This window comes from Armigeres subalbatus, chromosome 3 (assembly GCF_024139115.2).
Source record: "Armigeres subalbatus isolate Guangzhou_Male chromosome 3, GZ_Asu_2, whole genome shotgun sequence".
Classification (NCBI taxonomy): domain Eukaryota; kingdom Metazoa; phylum Arthropoda; class Insecta; order Diptera; family Culicidae; genus Armigeres; species Armigeres subalbatus.
In genome coordinates this window covers 58,137,266-58,159,376 of record NC_085141.1, presented here as the reverse complement: position 1 = coordinate 58,159,376, position 22,111 = coordinate 58,137,266, and the positions used below count along the sequence as shown (strand labels likewise).

The window sequence follows — 22,111 nt, the reverse complement described above, 5'->3', positions numbered from 1 at the left end:
GATTTTTCCCTACATGCTTTCCAACGGTGTGTTAGCGCAATTGTTTATTGTTATGAGGTTATGAGCTACCTCGGGAAATGGGGTTTTCATCTACCAGGAAATGAAAATATTGTTTAAATCAGATTCACATAAATGTAAACTACGCCGTGGGAAAGGAACGTTCCATACTGAAATATATAATGCCTGAAGACAGCTAAAAAAAAAATTCCGCTATTTTATTGATAGTTTCTGATGGGCATGGATCAAACCTCGACCGATGCAAACTCAAAACAAGCAACAAAAGAGAGCCTTCGAAAGTGATATCTTTTTTTTGTTGGACGGTAATGACAAACACCAGTAAGATTTTGTCTAGACGAAAAAAAAAACAAAACATTGTTGCAAATATTTAACATCGTGATTTCTGAAATGATTTGTTTTCGAATTCTATTTCTCTGCCATCTAGTGTCTAATCAATCTTGAATCAACACAGTAAAAAATAAAAAGTAATATCACATCAGATTTGATGCACATCATCGCCGTCGTAAATATAATGTTTTATTACATTTGAATGGCGTAGCAAAAACTTGACGTACTAGATATTTTGTTCTCATATTGAAGCAATGTAATTAATTTTCGACGTAATATTTTCGATGTAGCTGAAAAAACGACGTAAAAACTGGTCAGGATGAATCCCGCTTGCGGCAGCGGGTTAGGGGTATTCGGATTTTTTTCTTTCATGCTCAAAAATAAATTTTCAGATGCAACAATTTTAGATTTAATCAAAACGCATTTTATTATATCCACAAATAGTATTACCTCAAATTTTAAATTTTTATTTTACAATTTTGAATTTATAATTTAAATTTTTCTATTTTTCTTTTTTCAACTTTACCTTTTTCAATTTTTTATATTTTTTATTTCTTGATTTCAGTAGACCTGTGCACTAAATGGAAATTGATCAACAGCGGCATGATAGATCATTTTCAGACAGCAGGACGGCGTCAACAATTCTTCCGGAAGTTCCTCCAGGAATTCCACCGGAAGTTTCTTCAGGAATTCCTCCGGAAGTTCCTCCAGGAATTCACGCTTAACTTTTCAAAAGGACCTAAGTAACATTTTTTTTTATTTATTAATTAATTTAATAGCGCAATTAATTTGAATAGCGCAATCAACAGAACAACATGAAACTTTTTGATTGCAGTACTCAAATTAATTCATGAAAAAAATGTTACTTAGGTCCTTTTGAAAAGTTAAGCGAGAATTCCTCCGGAAGTTCCTCCAGGAATTCCTCCGGAAGTTCCTCCAGGAATTCCTCCGGAAGTTCCTCCAGGAATTCCTCCGGAAGTTCCTCCAGGAATTCCTCCGGAAGTTCCTCCAGGAATTCCTCCGGAAGTTCCTCCAGGAATTCCTCCGGAAGTTCCTCCAGGAATTCCTCCGGAAGTTCCTCCAGGAATTCCTCCGGAAGTTCCTCCAGGAATTCCTCCGTTCCTCCAGGAATTCCTCCGGAAGTTCCTCCAGGAATTCCTCCGGAAGTTCCTCCAGGAATTCCTCCGGAAGTTCCTCCAGGAATTCCTCCGGAAGTTCCTCCAGGAATTCCTCCGGAAGTTCCTCCAGGAATTCCTCCGGAAGTTCCTCCAGGAATTCCTCCGGAAGTTCATCCAGGAATTCCTCCGGAAGTTCCTCCAGGAATTCCTCCGGAAGTTCCTCTAGGAATTCCTCCGGAAGTTCCTCTAGGAATTCCTCCGAAAGTTCCTCCAGGAATTCCTCCGGAAGTTCCTCCAGGAATTCCTCCGGAAGTTCCTCCAGGAATTCCTCCGGAAGTTCCTTCAGGAATTCCTCCGGAAGTTCCTCCAGGAATTCCTCCGGAAGTTCCTCCAGGAATTCCTCCGGAAGTTCCTCCAGGAATTCCTCCGGAAGTTCCTCCAGGAATTCCTCCGGAAGTTCCTCCAGGAATTCCTCCGGAAGTTCCTCCAGGATTTCCTCCGGAAGTTCCTCCAGAATTCCTCCGGAAGTTCCTCCAGGAATTCCTCCGGAAGTTCCTCCAGGAATTCCTCCGGAAGTTCCTCCAGGAATTCCTCCGGAAGTTCCTCCGGGAATTCCTCCGGAAGTTCCTCCAGGAATTCCTCCGAAGTTCCTCCAGGAATTCCTCCGGAAGTTCCTCCAGGAATTCCTCCGAAGTTCCTCCAGGAATTCCTCCGGAAGTTCCTCCAGGAATTCCTCCGGAAGTTCCTCCAGGAATTCCTCCGGAAGTTCCTCCAGGAATTCCTCCGGAAGTTCCTCCAGGAATTCCTCCGGAAGTTCCTCCAGGAATTCCTCCGGAAGTTCCTCCAGGAATTCCTCCGGAAGTTCCTCCAGGAATTCCTCCGGAAGTTCCTCCAGGAATTCCTCCGGAAGTTCCCCCAGGAACTCCCCGAGCAGTTCTCCAGGAATTCCTCCGGAAGTTCCTCCAGGAATTCCTCCGGAAGTTCCTCCAGGAATTCCTCCGGAAGTTCCTCCAGGAATTCCTCCGGAAGTTCCTCCAGGAATTCCTCCGGAAGTTCCTCCAGGAATTCCTCCGAAGTTCCTCCAGGAATTCCTCCGGAAGTTCCTCCAGGAATTCCTCCGGAAGTTCCTCCAGGAATTCCTCCGGAAGTTCCTCCGGGAATTCCTCCGTATGTACCTCAGGGAGTTCCTCCGATCGTCCATCCAGAATTTCCTCTGGAAGTTCCTCCAGGAATTCCTCCGGAAGTTCCTCCAGTAATTCCTCCGGAAGTTCCTCCAGGAATTCCTCCGGAAGTTCCTCCAGGAATTCCTCCGGAAGTTCCTCCAGGAATTCCTCCGGAAGCTCCAGGAATTCCTCCGGAAGTTCCTCCAGGAATTCCTGCGGAAGTTCCTCCAGGAATTCCTCCGGAAGTTCCCTCAGGAATTCCTCCGGAAGTTCCCTCAGGAATTCCTCCGGAAGTTCCCTCAGGAATTCCTCCGGAAGTTCCTGCAGGAATTCCTCCGGAAGTTCCTGCAGGAATTCCTCCGGAAGTTCCTGCAGGAATTCCTCCGGAAGTTCCTGCAGGAATTCCTCCGGAAGTTCCTGCAGGAATCCCTCCGGAAGTTCCTGCAGGAATTCCTCCGGAAGTTCCTCCAGGAATTCCTCCGGAAGTTCCTCCAGGAATTCCTCCGGAAGTTCCTCCAGGAATTCCTCCGGAAGTTCCTCCAGGAATTCCTCCGGAAGTTCCCCCAGGAATTCCTCCGGAAGTTCCCCCAGGAATTCCTCCGGAAGTTCCCCCAGGAATTCCTCCGGAAGTTCCTCCAGGAATTCCTCCGGAAGTTCCCCCAGGAATTCCTCCGGAAGTTCCCTCAGGAATTCCTCCGGAAGTTCCCTCAGGAATTCCTCCGGAAGTTCCCTCAGGAATTCCTCCGGAAGTTCCCTCAGGAATTCCTCCGGAAGTTCCTCCAGGAATTCCTCCGGAAGTTCCTCCAGGAATTCCTCCGGAAGTTCCTCCAGGAATTCCTTCGGAAGTTCCTCTAGGAATTCCTCCGGAAGTTCCTCCAGGAATTCCTCCGGAAGTTCCTCCAGGAATTCCTCCGGAAGTTCCTCCAGGAATTCCTACGGAAGTTCCTCCAGGAATTCCTCCGGAAGTTCCTCCAGGAATTCCTCCGGAAGTTCCTCCAGGAATTCCTCCGGAAGTTCCTCCAGGAATTCCTCCGGAAGATCCTCCAGGAATTCCTCCGGAAGATTCTCCAGGAATTCCTCCGGAAGTTCCTCCAGGAATTCCTCCGGAAGTTCCTCCAGGAATTCCTCCGGAAGTTCCTCCAGGAATTCCTCTGGAAGTTCCTCCAGGAATTCTTCCTCATGTTCTTCCAGGAATTCCTCCGGAAGATCCTTCAACAATTCACCTGAAATTTTGTTTATGAATTAACGGTGACTCACCCAGAAATTCTTCCATTGATTCCTTAAGTAATGCAACTGGGTGGGAACTTCTCCTTAATTTTCACTGAAATGTCTCTAGAAATTCTTTTTTAACTCTTCGTAATTTACACGAGAACTTTCCAGAAAGTCTCTTTGAATTTCTTTCGAATTATACCTGAAATTTCTCTAAGCCCTAACTCCCACCCACTTCAATAAATTTCCTCCGGGAAATCTTCCACAAGCATCCATGTTTTTATTTTCTTATCAATTTACTCAACCGCACAAAGTAGAACCAAACGCTTTCATTTGAAAAACATACCATAGCAAAATAATTGATTTACTTTCCAACCGAACAAAACAGAACTAAACACTGAATCCGCGTCCGATACGATATACGTTGCATCGCGAACTAATTTATATAATTCCTTTAGGGAATTTCTGCAGGAATGATCGGGTGCATTTCCCGGGCAATTCCCGGAGGAATTTTCAAAAAAATCTTAAACGATTTTAAGGGGGAAGTCTTGGTGAAGTTTTAATACACATTCTAGGAGAATTTCCGGACTAATTTCTAGAAAAAAATCAAAAGAAATGCATGGGAGATTTTATGGAATTAAGAGTCAGGATTTAGAAGAATTTCATGTGAAATTCGAAAGGAATTCAGAAGGAAGTTCTCGTCCAAATTATAAAGTGTTTTTGGGGGTATTTCAAGAGGAACTTCAAGAAAAAATTAAGGAGTTCCCAGGTGATTTGCTTGGAATCGCTGATGGAATTTCTGGGGAAGTCAACGCGATAATTCATAAAAAAAAATCGGGTGAATTTCTAAAGAAACTACCGGGGGAATGACTAGAAGAATTGCAGGGGTATGATTGAAAAAATTCTCATGAGAATTGTTGGAGAAATTTTAGGAGGCATATTTGGGGAAAACTATATAGGATTGGACTATTGGATTATAGGATTTCTGCAATAACTTTCTGAGGAATTTCTTGAAGAACATCAGGAGGAAATCCTGGTAAAATTTTTAGAGATACATCTGGAGGAATTCATGGAGGAACTTCCAGAGGAAAAGCCCCCGACGCAATGCAGCGGAACGGCGACGGAAACAACAAGATTTGTCAGATAACTAATATATTTTCTGTCAAATTTGCCGATTCCGTCGACATTTCGCTGGCATTGTGTTTAGGTCCGAAATTCTCGAAACTCTTGAAGCTCCAAGAAGATTCCTTAAAAGAACTTTTGGAGAAATTTCCGGCGGCACTTCTAAAGGAACTTCCTGAGGAATCTCTGGAGAAAAATTAGAAGTAACTTCTGGGGAAACTTCCAATCTTAAATTTAAAATTTGAATTAAAAACTACAAATTAAAACACAACATTTCAAATAAAGTATTCGAGATTTGAAATTTTGAATTTAGAAATCAAAATTGGAATTCGAAATAACAATTTAAAAAAGCTAAACTTGAGCTTAAATTTAAAAATAAAATTAGAATTGAAGTAACAATAAAAACAAAAATGAGAAAAAAAAACTTCAACTTAAACTTAAGCTTAGTTAAAATAAAAATTAAAAAAACAAAATTTAAATTTGAATCAAAATTAAAATTAAAATTTAAATTAAATTTAAAATTTAAATTAAAATAGAAAAAAAATAAAATTTAATTTAAAATTTAAATTAAAATTAAAATTGAAATTAAAATTAAAATTAAAATTAAAATTAAAATTAAAATTAAAATTAAAATTAAAATTAAAATTAAAATTAAAATTAAAATTAAAATTAAAATTAAAATTAAAATTAAAATTAAAATTAAAATTAAAATTAAAATTAAAATTAAAATTAAAATTAAAATTAAAATTAAAATTAAAATTAAAATTAAAATTAAAATTAAAATTAAAATTAAAATTAAAATTAAAATTAAAATTAAAATTAAAATTAAAATTAAAATTAAAATTAAAATTAAAATTAAAATTAAAATTAAAATTAAAATTAAAATTAAAATTAAAATTAAAATTAAAATTAAAATTAAAATTAAAATTAAAATTAAAATTAAAATTAAAATTAAAATTAAAATTAAAATTAAAATTAAAATTAAAATTAAAATTAAAATTAAAATTAAAATTAAAATTAAAATTAAAATTAAAAATAAAAATAAAATTAAAATTAAAATTAAAATTAAAATTAAAATTAAAATTAAAATTAAAATTAAAATTAAAATTAAAATTAAAATTAAAATTAAAATTAAAATTAAAATTAAAATTAAAATTAAAATTAATATTAAAATTTAAATTTAAATTTAAATTTAAATTAAAATTAAAATTAAAATTAAAATTAAAATTAAAATTAAAATTAAATTTAAATTTAAATTTAAATTTAAATTTAAATTTAAATTTAAATTTAAATTTAAATTTAAATTTAAATCAAAATTAAAATTAAAATTTAAATTTAAATTTAAATTTAAATTAAAATAAAATTAAAATTAAAATTAAAATTAAAATTAAAATTAAAATTAAAATTAAAATTAAAATTAAAATTAAAATTAAAATTAAAATTAAAATTAAAATTAAAATTAAAATTAAAATTAAAATTAAAATTAAAATTAAAATTAAAATTAAAATTAAAATTAAAATTAAAATTAAAATTAAAATTAAAATTAAAATAAAAATAAAAATAAAAATAAAAATAAAAATTAAAATTAAAATTAAAATTAAAATTAAAATTAAAATTAAAATTAAAATTAAAATTAAAATTAAAATTAAAATTAAAATTAAAATTAAAATTAAAATTAAAATTAAAATTAAAATTAAAATTAAAATTAAAATTAAAATTAAAATTAAAATTAAAATTAAAATTAAAATTAAAATTAAAATTAAAATTAAAATTAAAATTAAAATTAAAATTAAAATTAAAATTAAAATTAAAATTAAAATTAAAATTAAAATTAAAATTGAAATTGAAATTGAAATTGAAATTGAAATTAAAATTAAAATTAAAATTAAAATTAAAATTAAAATTAAAATTAAAATTAAAATTAAAATTAGAATAAAATTGAAATTTTAATTTAAAAAAAATTAAAATTCAATTTTAAATTTATATTAAATTTCAAATTAAAATTAAAATTGAAATTAAAATTAAAATTAAGATTAAAATAAGTATTAAAATTAGGATTAAAATTAAGATTAAAATTAAAATTATTTATAAATTTAAAATTAAAATCAAAATTGAAGTTAAAATAAAAAATTAGAATTAAAAATAAAATCAAATCAAAATAAAAATAAAAATAGGCCAAGTTTCAGTTGGAATGTAGAGCCATTGAAGTAGAAAAAGAATATTTAAAAACCAAATCTTTAAAAATCAAGATATTGCATTTGAATTTTTACACTGCTTGGCATGTTTGTTTTCCTTGAACAGCCCTGCTGCCCTGGATATTTTAAAACCAAAATTTCTAAAAATCAAGATATCGGATTTAAATTTTAACACTTCTTGGCATGTTTGTTTTCCTTGAACAGCCCTGCTCACACAATAATGACGAATGAAACAACCCTGGCCTTCACCATGAATAGAATTTTTGATTTTGTGCTCACTCCGGTAACAATTTATTCCAAACATCATTCTTGGCATACCTTCCGGTCAAGTAGCGCTCTCCACGATAATGGTTTGACGGATCGGCTCCCGATTGATCACCCAGAAACATTTGTTTCGCAAGACGCCAGCAATTTCCAGCAATTTCACTGTAATGAAACCAACCATTGAGCAATCCGGCAGGCTTCAAACTGTCGTTAAGAATCTGAATCTGAATCAGAACTTACCTTTGAAACCGAAAATCTTCTCCATTACCGTCATTTTTTTTTGTGACGGTGACTGTGTAAGCAAATTAGCAAACACTCTCTTCTTCCGCTGGCGGCCAGCCACAGTTATCCTAATCAATTGTGCAGCACAATCATTTTATGAATCACTAACCACTAATCACCGCTAATCACTTCCTTTTTACCGAGGTACAATTTTATTTCTTCTCTTTGGAGGAGGTTTTTAATCAAAATTTGTATTCCTGCGACTTTGCTTGCGGCCATCTTCTTTCGGCAGCAAACGAAAACTATCTGCCAAGCTGTCAGTCGAGGATATTCTTTTAGATGCTATTTCGCATTGTCGCGCGGTAAAAATACATGAAATTATACGCAATGAGCTACTTTTAGAGGTAGCATTAAGTTCGATTCGCAACCTGCATGATGTGCACCATTTTGAATGTAGTCGAATGCGCAGATAAACAGGTAATCTTATGTCAATTTCACGCAATAAATAAAATGTTTGGGTTGATTAGATATTACAACGAGCAATGCAATAAGACATTGATTAGATGTGAAAATACGTGAAATCTATTATTACATAGAATTTTCGGATACGTTTACGGTAGTTACGTCCCAGCATATTAATATTTTTTTTGCTGTGAAATGTACGGACATAATAGTAACAAGCTCACGTGATGACAAACGGTATCTTGATTCCCTAGACATGAAATAGTAGGTTGAAATTTTTCTTGATCTGGATAGTCGAGGCGCCTTAGCACCGGGCGTTATACACCAATCTTCGGTCGAACAAACCTCTTTTCGTGCCCAGGGTAGTCGGGACCCAAATGGACGAAGATTCGTCAAGCATGAAGAACCTGTCTAGATCCCCTAGTAGGCAGGCTCCCCTGTGCGGTCGTCTTTCCGACATCATAACTGGGGAACATCCCCCGACTTCCGAAGATAGACGGAAGTGGAACGCTTTTTACCCTTGCACGAACTCTATAGGAGGCAAGCGTTTCCATCAAGCCATCGAGGAGTAACGATTAAACGACGCAGAATAACGCTGGGAGTACCGGAATACCCCATCCAGAATGGTTTTCCGGGAGGTAATTCCGACATCCTCATGGCACTTTTTGTGCACCCCGGGGACACCAACTCGGGCAGTAAGTTCCAACAGACACAGCGTCCTAGACAACCCGGGTGATAAATCCTACTATTTCCTGCAGTTTTCTGTTTTCTTCGGAAAATCCGTTCCAATGAACCCTAACGTTAATCCAGCTCCATCCGCCGACCCCATCTTCGGGTATAGGCATCACACATAATTGACCAACCAACGCCTATCTAGCGGCACGCAACCGGACATTACACAAAGGGCGGGTGACATCATCGACGATTCTCCTTCCCCTATCCTCCTCTTTGGCTCATCATTCGGTCTGGAGAGATCCTAGGTCGGATCCCCGAGGGCCCGAGGTACAGCTATTACTCTGCAACGGCTACAAGCTTTCAATAATGGCTTCGGTCTGTCAGTCGCTCCCTACTCCCTGCTCACAAGTGGGAACATTCTTTCGATTTATCTTGGAGGAACCACTTCCCAACTTTGTTCACTGCGCACGGATCTCCCCCCGAAATTCTTCCGGAGGCCAAGATGGAGCTACTATGCCACCGATTGAAATGCATATGACCACTAATTCGACGCGCGCTTGGGAAAAACACAATCCCGCAAACCAGTAAACGGCCATGGCGGATGGCACTGCGCTGATTGTTGCACACATCGCGTCGAGTGGTAAAAGCTAGAATAAAGATCCTCCGTGCCCTCAGGAGGCTTCCTGTTGGTCATCCAAGCAAAGTAAGTGCGTACAACGAGAAACGCCATGAATGTAGGTCTGTCACTCGAGAGACCAAGAGAAAACAATAGGATGACTTCCTCGACTCTGTCAATCCGGCTCAATCCGCTACTATACTATGGGGACAAGTAAATGCGCTCAGTGGCAAGCACAGATCTTCCCCCATTCATGTCGACGCACAAGATTGTACCATCTTCGATCCCCTGGGAACTCGGGGAATACTTCGCAACATTAGTTTCGGTAAACGAGTTCCAGAGGACCAATGCTGCCAGAGCCTCTTCACTGGTAAATTTCCGAGTCCCGCGGACGTATCAAACACCCCGATAAACCTGCCCTGCATAGCTGTCCAGCTGCCCTTCGCCTTTTCTAAGAGTAGTGGAAAGTCTTCGGATCTAGATGTGATAGGGTACCCAATGGGTACTACCCATGCTAAAGAACATCACCGAGTAGCACACTTGTCACATACCAGTCACTGTGACTCATTGCGACCAAATCCAGTCACATTGGAGTTGCTGCAACAAAATCGATCCGAACTGTGCTTGGGGTGTATGCTAAAGTGTAGTTTATCGGTTTGGTGTACCAGGCCTGGTTCGGCCACATCTTCCCGGAGGAGTGGCGGCAAAGTCTTGTCACTCCCAGGACGTTTTGAAATACTGATCAATCTCACTGATCGCCTGAAAGTCCAAGTTCGTCGAGACGTTGGTGAACCGCCGGCTTCGGGAATATCTCGAAACAGATGGCAGATTCGGTTTTTGGCAGCATGCCGTCCGCTAAGGCTTTGGAACGGGCTCATACTTCGCGTGGCCTAGGAGACATCACACAGCTGAGTTCTCAGAAAACATATTTTTTGCGAGATTATGCTAAAGTGACGTATTATCAATAGTCATGTTTCACAGTGAGCCTGGAAGAGGACGTCGGCTCCGTGGTAGACCCCGTACTCACTGGCTATGTGCAATCGAGTTTGCAGCAGCTGAATGAGTGGGTATTTCCGACAACATCCTAGCTTTAGATGTTTTTCACGGGGCGATCCCTCCAGGTGCTCATTGGAATTTAGGCTTCGAGTACCTATCAGAAATCAACTGACGCATGCCAAGGATCTGTCTTGGCAGTAACCCTTTTCCATATCGTCATGAACGGTGTGTTTCGCTTCCTACGTTGTCGGCATAAAAGCCCAATCTGCCTATCTTCAGAGGGGTTTTTCATGACCGCCAGCATTTGAGTCCGTGGGCACGTTTGCAGAGATATCAGCTATCCGGTTCCAGTATAAAGCTGTGAGAATAGCCCAATCGCAACCAGAAAATAGTTAAAGTGGTTGGAGTTTCCATAGAGAGGGGTCTCACCTTGCTGCCGCATTCCCGTAGAATGAAGATCAGCTGCAGAACTAGAGTTAATCTAGGTCGAACCTTGTCTAAACCACACAGGACCATCAAAAGAGCGCTCCAGCTACGAATTGTCAGGCTATCATCGATAGTCGCCTACCCAACAGCCTGGAACTCACCTGCTTATCCCGCAGTAACCCCATCGATACACTGTCGCCGTACTTCTATCAGTACATAATTAGAGCTACTTCGTGGTAACTACAACCAACACAAGCCGAGTCTGTCTGTGCCGGGGCAGACATCTTGCTTCTTCGTGTGCTGGCGGTGATCCGCCGCAAATCCACCTATTTCGCTTGCAAGTACGTCTGGTGATCATAGGATCCGTCTATTTGTCACAAAAAAATTCTGTAGATTTCTTCAGAGGCACTCAGCTGAACATAACGTTTGCCTGGATCCCAGGGCATTGCAGAATACCTAGCAATACTACCGCTGGTCGTCTTATACCATACTAGATACCAAGGTCTGCGGATCTCAACATCCGTCCCTCTGGGGAATACCAATAACCTGGAAGATATTGTGGCTGTGGGAAGACTGGGGCCGAAGTGGGAAAATATCCACCAATACGCAGCTCCGGAAAGCAAAAGGAACTACCTCTGCCTGGACAGATCTCCCTAATTTTAAGGATCAGCAGGTATTTCTCGGCTTCAAATCAGGCACAACTGCCTTTTAAGCCTCCCGAGTAATATTCCGGGTGTAAAACCCACTATCCGACGTAAACGGGTACTCCTTGTCTTGATCGAAGGTCGTAAATCCCACCACCAGTGACTGGCTAGAGCAGCACAAATTAGACGAAAATGTGTCTGAATGCAGCTGTAGTAACCTTTGTGGAACATGTGTGCTACTAGAGTGATTCAAATTTTGACTTTTTTGCTCCCCGATGCTTAATCGATTGCATTTGCCATTTTAATAATCCTCCTAAATTTTTAGCTATTTTGGATGTAATTTGAGTGAGCACGTACAGTTTGAAGTTTGTATGGACATTACTGTGAAAATCTACCCTCATGTGAGAGAACGTTCCTTGAGGTGGCCCATGAACTATTTTAATATAATCAACACGTTGACTGCATAGAATACTTCCTATGCTGAAAGCCAGTTGTTGTTGCAAAACGATTTGTCGTTTGGAAGCAAAGTTATGAAGTTAACTAAAATGCTCATTATTGATATTGATGTTATTCTTTTACGTGTTAAATTGAATTTCCCATGATTCAGTGTTTCCTTGATAACTTTTCTTGCAAGCAATAAATCGTTTCGCAACAAAGACGATCTGTTTCTTTGTTAATTTTTCTATGTTGTCAATGTATTCATATATTATAAGAGCTTAATGAGAAGCGTTGAGGATCGGGTTTTTACAAAAGTTACTGTTTTCATAGTAATTTTCATACAAACTTCAAACTGCGCGTGCTCACTCAAATTACATCCAAATTAGCTAAAATATTAGGAGGATTATCAGAATGGCAAATGCAATCGTTTAAGCATCGGGGAGTAAAAAAGTCAAGATTTGAATCAGTCTAGTGTGCTACTAGGAGGGTACCCCGGGAACCTCATCCCGGGGTTTAAGTCCCTTTTCGCTTCTTCAACACTGAATTATTTCAACAAATTTTATTTAAATTTTAAATTATCAACAACAACAAATTCAACAAATAAGAGAAACTAGTTCCAGAGAGCAGTACATGATGCACAATACATAACCCGACTACAACACCAACGAGTTGACTGGATTACAACGCTCGAAAAAAAGCCTTTCTCGTACACCCGGAGGGCCGACTGTTATATACCAATCAGCTCAGCTTGACGAATTGAGGTGATGTCTGTCTGTGTGTATGTAAGTGCGCAAAAAAACTCACCCATTTTTTATGTATTTATCCTTAATCGATTTGCTTGCAACAAGTTGCATTTGATGGAGAATCCTGTCCTATTGTTGCCTATTGAAAATTGGCCAGGTCAGACTTATGGGCAAAATACACAATTTCAAAATGGATTATTCAGGGTTTTTTTTTTGCACTATGTATTAATAATTAGCGTGTCCAATGGAATTTGGCACCGCAAACAAGGAGCACTGCTAAGAGCACTTGAGTCGAAAAGCAAAATCGCGCAAGGAACATTCGCAGGGATTTTGCCCAAATTTATTATTTTTGTAATACCTATTTTGTACGTTTTTGATATTAGTTGTTTTCGAAACTGCTCTATTTAGACATAATAGGCAGATCATTCCTTTTTGCTAAAATCGTAGATCAAAACTTTGAAACTAAAGTGCCCACTCCATCATTGTACTTCGTCATTTCATTATGACATTGTTCTGCCAACAAACACTAACCTTATCCAAGACAATGTGATGTCAGCCTGCTTCCTCTGAGAGAGATTACAAAGTGTCAAGGAACCGCTTTGGTTTGTATTTTCTTCGCCGGATGAAAGCTCGACTTCTAAATCACTTTTTTGTTGTTTCTGCTTCTCCTCACACTACTGGTGCCAAGACATCGTGGTCATACAGGCGATGACAATCTTTATTCGAGTGCATCCACCACGCATGAAAACAATATCAACTTTAAAAAGAACACGGTGCAACTAAACCTAACTTGGATCCACTTTTCATTCGCTTGACAGATGCAGCAGAACTTGAAAAGATCTCCAACTGCAACACGTGAAAACTTAGATAGTTGAAACTTTTGTTCAAAACTGTGTAAGCAAGATTTATTAGGGGAGCAAGTCCCAAAATACGTATTCGGTTATCATTCACTTTGACTCTACATTTCAGTTTAAAAGCTTTGTGTGGCAGAGAGTACTCGGAGCCTAAGATTAAACTTGGTACAGTTGTCAGTTTGCAGATGACTCATCTGTATGTTAGACATACAGGTGGGAAATTGTTTGTTCACTGGATTCCCAAAATGTTCACACATTTTTGTGAGCTGGGCAAAATTTCCAAGCTTCCTCTGCACTTATCTTGATGATTCCCATTATTCCGAACAAAATTTAGTTTGGGTGGCAGTTTTGATCATAAGTCGTATTGTTTTCAATTTTGATAAAAAGAAATGGGCACATATTTCCAAGAAGTGACTTAAATTGACCCGAACTCGTACGCTAACTCTAAGTACAAAGAAACGTTGCATCATGGTGTCTGGTTCTGTTATTTCAATCAAACTACAATGTCATCATCAACCCGGATTTGAAGCGGGACAAGATGTTCCCAAAAGTTGTGCAATCTACTGTGGTGACCAGCAGCTTTAGCGGGAGAACATCTTGCATCAGTACAAAAAAAGCAGCTTTTTCCAACTCGAACCATTAAGGATGATGAGGTAGTAACAGAACACGCGAAAGCGTGGCTGGCTGGGGTCCTCCTCGCGGTGTATCTAATTGGGCGTCATTATCGTTTCACGTCAAGGAACAAGAAATAAAACTATCCACATTAAAGAAGAGCATTGAAAACGACTTCTCAACTCATCATTTCGGTTGTGGCAAGAAATAAGCTTCTCTTTTTCGGATTATATTTGTGGTAGAAGCTTTCTGCTTTGGTCGAGCTACAATTATCTTGCGGTTGGTGAGTTTGGTTTCTTGCCACAGAGCTTGTTCTTTGTGTGGCTTACGCTGTTGCGAAGTAATCACTGATTATTTTTTGGGGATTTTTTCATGTGAATTGTTTTTCCTGTTGCTTTAATGGCGATTTAAAATAGCCAGTAAAAAGTTGTTGAAGAGTTTGTTTAAACTTGAATAACGATCACAAAGCACAAGATCGGTAATCGGGCGTGGCTTCAATTTTAGAAGCGGTATCGTATTGTATCGAAGTTGGAAACTCATGGAATTTCAATTCGTTTGTCAATGCTGATATTTCTTGAAGCCATATTGAAGAATGATGTACAAACATATTTGCACAAATTAAATATTATCACAATATGTCACACATCCGATGATTGCATAAATTGGCACTTATCGTAAACTATGATGAAGATATTCTACCTAGATGCCTACTGTATTGGTGCCGATTGCTCAATACCTTATCTGATTATAACTGAAATGGTCATCCCAAGCAACTAAAAGATGCAGTTCTACTCTTTAGCATATTGAGTTTTTTTGTCTAATTGATTGTCCCAACAAAAAGTAGTACACACTTAATTTGTTTCACCGAGGCCGGCAAAATAAATTGCCGAGAATCCAACAGCTGATATTTCGGTAAAAATCTCGGTAAAAGTTCAAAATGCCGAATAGTCGTAAAATTAGCGAAACCACCCAGCTGTCAAAATTTACCGTACCGTTCGGTAATGCCTTGCCGACTTGATCGGTAAAGTGCTTTACCGAGATTCAGTGAAAGATTATTTTTTTATTTTCGAAAGAATCAAAATAGAAATGAAAAGCGTGAAGTAGTAGAATATATTTGCAGGCGTTTATTATTTCATAATCAACACTACAGAAAAACCTTTGAAACCTATGAGTCAACAAAAACGATTATTATACAATCCGGAAGTCATATTCCATGATTCCTGATTTGCATATTCGTGAGCATCTTCCCAAAAAAAATAAATGATCACTATATTGTGGTATAAAGATGATGCATAATAGATAATAAACAAGATTAATATATTGGAGTAATAAAAGCAACAATAGTTATTTAAAATTAGGTGTGCATCTAAAAAAGCAGACCGCATATTAAAAATTAAAAAAAAAATAAAAATAAAATTAAAAAAGTTACGTACGGGAACATATGTCCGATGATAGTGAAGGAACGTGAACGTATGTCTGTCGGTAGTCTTGCCATGTGCAATACCATTTGCATATCGCTACAGAACCATGTTCATAATGTGCATAAATGGCCGTACACGGCCCGAACATAAACAAGTTTATTGACGGATGCGGAAAGCACGATTTTGGCAGCAAGCGACGGCGGCGGTAGCAGCAGCGGTAGAAAGCGACGGTGGCGGTAACAGCGGCAGCAGTGGCGGCGGACTCCGTTTCGGAAGACGAGTAAGCGGGTGGCACCGCCCTCTGTCTTCCGAAGCGTCGAGAAAGAGGAGCGCCTGGAGCTGCACTTCAGTGATGGTAAGCGGTGGATACCGTTATCAGACTGCTGGAGTGTCGAGCAACAACATCGGGGTTGCTGCTCTGAGTCGGTGACGTAACGAGAAAAAAAATGGTTCTTTTTAGAACCGCGAGGTGGAGAGATACTGTTGCTGGAAGCCCTGTTGAAGAATAAACAGCGCAATCTTACCAGCAAATTGATCGAAGCTAGCGACTAGATCACGACATATATGTTCAGTTTTGGCTTCGGTTTTGACCCCTTCGTACGGCCCACGGGTAATGATGTTTCCATCGACAATATTTTGTCTGTTTTCTGTAGTGCGATATACAGATCAAGCAAATCCGCTGGAATTAAAAACATTGTAAGAGGGAAATTTATTAAAATATTTTCTATGATAAAATCAACATGAAATGTAGTAAATTTAAACACATTAAGCAAAATAAAAGGAATCGTATTGAATACTTACAAAAAAGTAGAGGCAAAGTAATTAATTTTCCCATTTTTCTTAGTTCTCACGTGGTCGTTTTCGCGACGATACATCACGATATAGGTTATTACGTTTGACAGATGGGTTTTCCGAACCTCGGATAAATTCCAAATCACCGATAACTGTGGCAAACTTCATTGCCGAGTTTCAGTAACATGTGTAAACGTCATATTTATTAACGAGATATCAGTTAAAATATACTTTAACGATCATGTTCGTCAATTTATTTTACCGAGAGGAAAATTTTCGATTAAGTGTGTACACAATATTAACACATTCTGGTGGACTAAAAAACCAACAAGGGAAGATCCATAAAGTACGTCACGCAAAAATTGGCGATTTTCAACCCCCCCTCCCCCCTTTGTCACACGTTTTGTATTAAACGTCTAAAATTTTTGTATGAGTCGTCACGCTGCTCGGAACCCCCCCTCCCCCCTAGGAGCGTGACGTACTTTGTGGATGGCCCCCAAGTAAATGCCAAGACTGTTTGTTCGGTTCTTGTAATTTATGTCCACTGATTCTCCAACTATGTATACAAACAAATATTCTTCTTCTTATTAGCATTACATCCCCCACTAGGACATTGCCGCATCGCAGCTTAGCACTTTTACAGTTTACAGTTTTACAGAAACACTCTGCCATTGAGTTGTCGATATCCATAAACATTGGAGCCTATGGTAGCCCGAAAACGGAATATAAACGGTTTTAGCTGTTGAAAATCCAATAAATAGAGTTTTTTTTTAAATATCGTAGATTACTGAGTTAGAATTGTTTCGTTGATAATTGGATTTCATGTCTAGAAGGTCAGATAATATATTCAACAAAACAAAATATGAGCTTGAGCTTGAGCTTGATTGACTGCTCGTAGTTGCTACTCCATTATGACCAGATCAGCTGTTCTTGCGCAGGGAACCAACAGATGTTTGCTTGGGACTAGCTTACATCTTCAATGTACAAGTACTGGTGATCTCATTTGTTAGGTCATACTGGCGCCTGCCACGTCAGAATGCAAGTCACTTGCACTTGCCACGAGTTCATGCGGAATTTGTTGGAGTTTTTGGGTTAGGTTCGAGAGGCAGAGGTCCGTCTTGGTTAACGAGCTGCCAATGTAATAGATAGGAGAAAGCAACTGATGGAATTTCTAATTGGATGTTTGGAAACGCGCTTTATAGTTCATTTCCAATTCTAGCAGTTTACTGTAAGAATATTCAAGTTCAAGGTATAGGAATTGAGATGGAAACGGTATGGAAGTCCATTTCCAGTTCTAGCGATTGCTAGGAACATGAGAAATACAGAGAAAGATATAAAGTAGGAGAATGGAACGGACCTGGGATTGAACCCACGACCTCCTGCGTATGAGGCAGAAGCAGTAGCCATATGACTACCAAGCCCGCTTATATTCAACAAAACAAAATATTCAGCAAAACTAAACAGAAAAAGATTGATGGCTTAAAAAGCATCGATAATGCAATGTGTCCTCTTTATAAACTGAACAGTCCTTAACCTACATAATTTTAGGTCTATTTTTGTTACGGTCATCTCAAACACGGTAAATATGAAGAAATGATTTTATCATGAAGCTAACACAACTTTTGTGCCTAGGGAAGTCGATAAAATTTACAATTCTAAAATTTCCTAGATTGAAACGGAAATCGAACCGAGCCACCTTCAACATGCCCAAGTAACCATTAGCACTATACTACGCCGAACCGCCATATGGGGCCTCTATACGGCTGTTCAAAAACTTATAAACATTAAAGTAGTACTATATGGCCGATTTGGCGAAATGTAGTGCCTGTTAATTACTTGGGTGCTCTTGTTTTGTATCCGCGCATCTTACAGCACGGCTAAGGAAAGCCCAAACAAATAAACATACGATAATCAAATAAATGGACAGGTTCCGCGAAAAAAATGTCCAATGTTTATCAGGGTTTGCAAAAATCGCTCTCAATAGATAACGAACAACGATAAAAGAGAGGCAAAAACCTCTTCGAATAATAACAAGCCATGAAAACAAGTCTGTCGCACCTGTATACAAATTAGAAAAAAACCAAGGGGCAAGTAACTCTAAACTTTGCGATAATATCACTCATTGTCTCGCAATAGTATTTCGTGATATTTCTAGTATCCAAGATTTTCGTCAAACAATGAAACGGTTGCTAGTTCGGTTGTTATGGCGTTTGTCAGTTAGTTGATGAAACACAGTGCTCCCTCGTATAGGAAACACCTGATTTATACCTTCCACAGGTTCTAGAAAACTTTCAAACCGCATTTTATGTTTCTAACACCATCAAACCAAAACGTTGGTCCTAAAGGTTGCTCAAAAAGTAATTATAATAGAAATAGTTTTTCAGTAATTTTTTTAAGAATTCAACGGAGACTGAAGTCACGTGTTGCCTAAAACAGTGTGGACTTTATCGACCGGGTGGTGTTGTGTTTCATGTTTCCCAACCAGGGCCCTTCGATCAATCTACCGTAGATAGGACGTAGTTTTTCGCTAGTATTTGTTAGTATTTTTGGATACTGTCGAAAGTTTAGAGTTAGTTGCCCCTTGGAAAAAACTAATTCGGACAGGCGCACAGAAGGACCATTCTTCAAAAAGACGGTCAAAAACCATTTTTTTCAAAATTATCCAAATTGATTACTTGAGTCATGGGTTGCTATAGTAGAATACTTGACGATCATGTAAATTTTTGAGTCATTTTATTCGGGTGGATCTTACCTTTATAGTCAATACAAGTTGAGCATGTTGTCGATTTTTAATTATGTTAAATCTTGTAACATTTATCTTACTGCTCCATTATGTCGGCCACATCGTATACATCTTTCAAACCTATTACATTTGGCATCATTACAAAGTGTAGCCCTAAAACTAATAAAGCCACGCTTAAACGTTCGTAAATTATTTTTAATCGCGTAGAAAGTACTCGGTCTTTATTATGTATAAAATTATTATTGTATTATCTTCTTGCTGTATTCATTGTCAAATTCAAAAGGGTACCCATCAGTACCCATCAATGAAATTTACACTGAAGCTTCATTTTTTTGTCAGGAATCCAATCCTGAAGAAATTAGGTTCCGCCACCCTCCGCCCGCTCAGTTATTTCAGTTTTACTGACAGTGGTCCTTTCGGTCTTGCCAATCAATTTTGATAAGTGCAGCAACGCACAATTTGTTTTTACTTCTCTTTCTACTTCTCATTTGCCACAATGCAATGGTATGACATCAGCTTAAAATTGTCTAGGGGCCATACACTTATTACGTGAGCATTTTTTTGGGGTTTTTCGACTCCCCCTCCCTCATGTTAGATATATTTCATACTTGAATATTTTTTTATGTACATGGTACGTAAGAAAACGACAGAAGCCACCCCCTTCCCCCATAAGTGCTTAAGAACTATGTGTACGCCCCCTAGAACCATTTGTTTTTGTCTCACGCATAATTTTGTTAAGGAAATCCCACGTGATCATAAGCTCTTACAGGCTCCTGCGCTCTGAGATTTTGAAAATATTGATAATGAAAGTAGGATAAACTATCAAGTCATGTTATGTCTAGTCGCAATGGATAATTTAGGGAGAGGATTTTATTTTATCCTTTACTTCTAATTTTCCAAACCTACTCTGTAAAAATATCATGAGTTTTTCACATGAATCGTAATATCAAGTAACAACTTGCGCCTCTACAGCTTTACTTTGTTTAGGGACGATACAAAACCTATTCCATATGTTTACAATTTGCAACAATAAAAAAAATCGTTAGCACTGCGGTGAGGCGGCTGGAATCGGTAATTAAATACCTGTGGAAATGCTCATAGAAAGAGAACTCTACATTGCATTGGCGGCGCCAGTCATTGATATTTGATGGGGCACCACTTGGTGCAAGCACGTTGTCTTAGAGTACTATAGCGTGCTTGCGACGACTGGTGCCCCACCTCTCACTCCGATAGTTGTACTTTAGCCGTGATGCCGAGAAGATGAACCATCTATTCAATGAAAAATCACAATATGTGGCCTGCTAGACCATTTTATTCACTTCTAACATTTATGACCGTCTTTTTTGGAATTGGTTCCACTGTGAGGCGGCCCCCAGGCGGTTTGAAAAAATGTATTGTTCTCGCTCATTTTATGTTGGTGACCACATTTTTTTTACAATATACCGGGTTATTCCTGGTAACTAAAACGTATGTATTATTCGAAAAAGAAGAAAAAAGAAAAGATAGAAATCCCAACTAAAACTGTTCTTCGCATTTTTTTTTAATCTGGCTTTTTTTATTTTTTCGGGAATCATATACCTGGGGATACATACACTTTGATCCGCTCTAACCGCAATCGGTGATGGCACTGACAAATTCGAGAGGAAAAAGAAGATGATGGTGAGAAACAACTAAATCGTTCATGGCAAAGTATACGGCAACGATTTGAAAATGCAAAATAAATTCGAATCAAAAATTGAACCGGTGCCAGCGAAAGTGGTACATAAACCATTTTTGTCAATTTTCAGTTTTTTACACCAACGGCTTCTATTTGCAAAGATCTAGCAAGGGAATAACGAAAAAGTGATTTTTGGCGAGATTTTTGGAGATATGCACATTTAATTTTCTGGTATCTATCACAACGGCCATTTCGTTGCCAGAAAAAGTGGTACATGTACAGTTCCACCCACTAAAATCAGCTTATTTAAAAGAATATTCAGCAACATGACTGTTTTCACAACAGATTGTAATCCTATTTTGAATTTCAAGATAGTTTACTGCCGATTAGAATGATTTTAAAAATGTACATGTACCACTTTTACTGTCAACGTTTTTCGGTTTCTGTTTCCTTTTGTTCCCATTAATAGTGGTACATGTGCAATTTGTTCTAATAAACTTGAAATTTGTCATAAAATTCGCTTATTTTTCACTACTGTCTTTAGGCACATCAGTCATAACATGTTGGTACAGTTTAGTTGCAAAAAGTTGCAAATATGAATTTATTATTCGATGTTTTTAGGAAAATGCGTCTCCTGAAAAATTTACTCAATGTAACATGTACCACTTTCGCTGGCACCGGTTCAATTAATCAATGCAAATTACGAGAAAAGTGGAAAACTATATTTTAGGTGCATTATACAAACAAAATACACTTTTTGAAATAATGTGTTTTAAATGTGGCTTTGATTAGTTTTTAATTAGAATTCATTTTGCATGTTATACGTGCAGTTAAAAATCGCCACCATATATTGTGCCATGAACGATTTTATTGTTTCTCACCATTGCATGTCTTCTTTTTTGTCTCTCGAGCTCGTCTAGAGGTAGGTAGGTAGTCAAAGTGCTTTTCGATGATACCTAGTACGCGATTCGGTCAAAACAAAAGAGAAAAGTCAAAACGGAGTCAAAACAAAAGAGAAAAGACGCGTTGGTAAAGCGAATCTATATTCTCAAACCAATGATGAAAGTTACACTTTGAATATTTAAGGTGAAGGTGGGTTGAGTACCAAAACAAAGCTTTGAAAGTATTGGTACAATAAAAACTGTAATATACTGTAGTAGTATTGGTGTCGTATTTATAAAAAACATAAAATATTAGTAGAATTGGTTCAAAAACGACCCAGCTCCAACACGCTCACTCGATTCCGTCCCATGCTCCGAGTGTCCTCCAAAAACCGAATCGCACAAAACCTGGGTGAGCACAAGCCGGTTCAAGTTTGTATGGAAACTAGTATGTGAAACTAAACCTTTCATTACACTGGCTACAGCACCTCCCCTCTAAACGCTGGCGAAAAG

At 37.9% G+C, this 22,111-nt stretch overlaps 1 protein-coding gene across 2 annotated transcripts in view; it reads right to left on the bottom strand.

Annotated features, from left to right (window-relative positions):
- Positions 1–22,111, bottom strand: part of LOC134219447 (ABC transporter G family member 20) — a 159,937-nt gene that overhangs the window by 14,861 nt on the left and 122,965 nt on the right. The window lies entirely within an intron of this gene.